This window comes from Myotis daubentonii, chromosome 2 (genome assembly GCF_963259705.1).
Source record: "Myotis daubentonii chromosome 2, mMyoDau2.1, whole genome shotgun sequence".
In the NCBI taxonomy this organism is placed as follows: domain Eukaryota; kingdom Metazoa; phylum Chordata; class Mammalia; order Chiroptera; family Vespertilionidae; genus Myotis; species Myotis daubentonii.
In genome coordinates this window covers 130065185-130069250 of record NC_081841.1, presented here as the reverse complement: position 1 = coordinate 130069250, position 4066 = coordinate 130065185, and the positions used below count along the sequence as shown (strand labels likewise).

General features: G+C 49.0%; 1 pseudogene; it reads left to right on the top strand.

Annotated features, from left to right (window-relative positions):
* The first annotated feature begins 1129 nt into the window (after positions 1-1129).
* Positions 1130-2619, top strand: LOC132228332 (probable mitochondrial glutathione transporter SLC25A39; annotated as a pseudogene).
* Positions 2620-4066: the final 1447 nt, after the last annotated feature.

The window sequence follows — 4066 nt, the reverse complement described above, 5'->3', positions numbered from 1 at the left end:
CAAATGGTCCACAAAAACATTTTCCTTTCCTTCTGAAGTTTTTATGATGCATTGTCATCATTAACCAGTCTTTTAAACTTAAATGGCCAATTGAGACAAACAGTTCTGAGACCGTTCGTCTACCACCAATTAAGACTGGCAAGTATTGGGGAAAATATTCACTTAACCTTCTGAGCTTTCTGGGCAGACTTGGTGATTGCCAGCTCCAGCTGCTTTCTTGTCCACTGCTTTGCACCAATGGAAACAGCTGGCTTCACAGCTCGCGTGATTATCCTGATGCATCCAGGCCAAATCAGTGCTGGATAGGCTCCTGTGCTGGACTGTCACACGGCTCACATTGCTTGCAACTTTTCTGAGCTGAAGAAGATGGATCGTCGTTGTGGAAAAAAGCTGGAAGAGGGCCCAAAGTTTTTGAAATCTGGTGATGCTGCCATCATCGATATGGTTCCTGGCAAGGCCATGTGTGCCGAGAGCTTCTCTGACTACCCTCCTCAGGGCTGTTTTGCTGTTCATGACACGAGACAGACAGTTGCTGTGGGCTCAGACACCCTTATACAGGGTTCTTGAAAACCCATTTCTCAGTATTAGCTAGAATCCATTGCTATAGGCAGTAGTTAAAAACTGCCCAGACCAGAGCACCATGATACGTGAATCATTGCTTTCCACTATCAAAAGTCATGCAAAATGCTGTTCATTAACCCATAGCCTAAGGAAATACCTTTCTTGTAAGTGGAGAATCCAGTATGACTTGGGTTAGTGGACAGAGATTCAGAACTGGATGTGGGAGTACGGGGAACCAAAAAAAGGGAGACAAAATATCTGACTCAGGCAATAGTGAACTTGGGGAGAAAAGGACAGACTGAGGTACCAGATTCAAAGGTGTGGACAGAGAGCAAAAACCAGATTACAATAGAAGTGCAAACCGGGAACATTCCCTGAGATTGTGGTATGCAGAGAAAGGAGCCTGTTACAGAGACCTAGGGTCTAGACCGGTCCAGACACAAGTTGAGAGCTACTTAAGATGCTGCTGATTAAAGCCCTCTTCCCAAACAAAAGCCGGGTTTTCCCTACTTATTTGAGGTTTGGAAAGCAGAAAGTTTTTTTTAAAAAACCATCCTAAGAGCTTCCTCGTCGGCCTTGGAGCGAGGCGAAGGCGCGCGGACCCCGCAACCGTCGCGGACCCACCATGGGCCCGCCCGACCCCGGGCTCCGCACCGCGCGAGTACCATCCTAAAGCCAGAGCTGAAGCTACAAATGGCTGATCGGGACCCAGGGGGCATCAGCCCCCTCCGGCAGATGGTGGCCTCAGGAGCCGGGCCGTGGTCACCTCCATCTTCATGACCCCCCTGGACGTGGTGAGGGTCCGCCTGCAGTCTCAGCGTCCCTCGGTGACCAGCGATGGGATGCCTCCCTCCAGACTCTGGAGCCTCTCTTACACCAAATGGAAGTGCCTCTTCTACTGCAATGGTGTCCTGGAACCCCTGTACCTGTGCCCAAACGGTGCCCGCTGTGCCACCTGGTTTCAGGACCCTACTCGCTTCACCGGCACCATGGCTGCCTTTGAGAAGATTGTGAGGCACAAGGGCACCAGGACCCTGTGGAGTGGCCTCCCAGCCACCCTGGTGATGACTGTGCCAGCAACCGCCACCTACTTCACGGCCTATGACCAACTCAAGGCCTTCCTGTGTGGTCGAGCCCTGACCTCTGACTTCTCTGCACCCATGGTGGCTGGTGCACTGCCTGCTTGGGCACCGTGACTGTGATAAGCCCCCTAGAGCTGGTACGGACAAAGCTGCAGGCTCAGCATGTGTCATACCGGGGGTTGGGTGCCTGTGTCCGAACCTCCGTAGCTCAGGGCGGCTGGCGCTCGCTGTGGCTGGGCTGGGGCCCCACTGCTCTTCGGGATGTGCCCCTTTCAGCCCTGTATTGGTTCAACTATGAGCTGGTAAAGAGCTGGCTGAGTGGGCGCAGGCCGAAGGACCAGACATCGGTGGGCATCAGCTTTGTGGCTGGTGGCATCTCAGGAACGGTGGCTGCCATCCTGACTCTATCCTTTGATGCAGTGAAGACTCGACGCCAGGTTGCGCTGGGAGCGGAGGAAGCTGTGAGAGTGTCACCTGTGCACGACTCCACCTGGCTGCCGCGGCGGAGGATCGGGCTGAGTCCGGCACCAGGGGACTCTGCAGGCTTCCTCCCAGGATCACCAAGGCCGCCCCCTCCTGTGCCATCATGATCAGCACATGAGTTGGGCAAAAGCTTCTTTCAGAGGCTTAACCTGGAACAGCCTCTGAGCCAGTGAGAGGAGCGCGGGGATGAGGGCCCCTCTCTCCCATGGATGGTGTGGGGCAGGAGGCGTCTAAGCCAAGTGCCTTGTCCTCAGGGGAGGGGCCTCATTTTTTCCCCGCTCAACTCAGCCCCAAGGGTACCAGCCCCTCCGTTGGGCCTGCCCAGGCCCCCATCAGACAGCTTTCTTCCTGCTGGTCCTCATCCCAAGCCCCAAAGATCATCACTTTTCCACCCAACTCCCCAAGTTCAAGACCAAATCTGTTAACTCTCTCCTCCCCCTGCCCTCTTGCCCATTTTCCCGTGTTTGTTGTAGCTGGGCCTGCCCCAAGGCCCACAGAAGAAAAAAAAATCATCCTAAGAGATCTCATTAGAAAGATCTGGTGAATGATGTCAGAAATTTTTACATTTGTTTCAGGAAAAAAACAGTACAAAGCAAGTTGTATGTTTCTGTACAATATACCTCTAATTCTGAAGAGTAACGTCATCAGCAACAAATCTTTTTGTGGTCTTTATAAAGTTCCAAATTAGTAAACACCCTTGAAATTTTATATACATACCTTGCCAAGGTGGGCAATATGTTTGAGTCATGATCTCGGTTTCCATGATTAGGTTTCCAAAGCTAAGTAAACAGTCCCCTAACTAAATTCTTTCATAAAATATTTCTTATTTATTTTATTTTATTTATTTATTTTTAAATGGTAGAGCTGGGACTCAAGTTCTGGTTTCAAAGCTATACTATTTTTTTTAGAAATATATTTTATTGATTTTTTTACAGAGAGGAAGGGAGAAGGATAGAGAGTTAGAAACATCAATGAGAGAGAAACATCGATCAGCTGCCTCCTGCACACTCCCCACTGGGGATGTACCCGCAAACAAGGTACATGCCCTTGACCGGAATCGAACCTGGGACCCTTGAGTCCGCAGGCCGATGCTCTATCCACTGAGCTAAACGGGTTAGGGCTATACAATTTTTTTAAAATTGATTTCTGAGAAGAAGGGAGAGGAAGAGAGAGGTAGAAACATCAATGATGAATCATTGATTGGCTGCCTCCTGCATGCCCCCTACTGGGAATTGAGTGCACAACCCATGCATATGGCTGGAATCGAATCCAGGACCCTTCAGTCCACTAAACCAAACCAGCTAGGCATCTTATTTATTTTTAAAAGGTTGTTGTTGTTGTTGTTGTTTCCTTTACGGGATGGGGGGGGGGGGGGGGGGCGCGGATCTGAGCATGCTCCTATCCATCTACATAACACCATAACTTGTAAACAAGATAATCACTTGGTCTCTTTGACTGTGAAATAAAAAATCATGATTAGTTCTGTTTTTATGTGGACATACTCCTGATAAAGGAAAGACATGGTGTAATAGAACGAAGACAACTCAATGGATACATTAATGTCTCATTCAAGAAAAGGGAAACAGGAAAATTTGAAATGTGACTTCATTACAAGGGTAGTGTGGTAGTTTTGGAATGGGGTGCGGGTACTTGCCTGTTTCCAAGTTGCTAGACTGCACACTAGCCAGGCTCTCCAGCGGTAGAATTCCACTGCTTCTGGGATGCCAGCAAAGGTCCCTCCAGGTCATGTGTGCTCCCCAACTCCATGATACTGTTCAGGAATGAATGTGGGAGACCAGGCACCACTTACTTTCCTTTGTATCAGAAATTGTTCATCAAATGATTCACCAAAGCAACAATTTATAAACTTCTATGATAATTACCTTAAGCTCTAACAATGTATCCAAATAAGTTTTCGTTGTTCTTAAAATTTAAAAGCC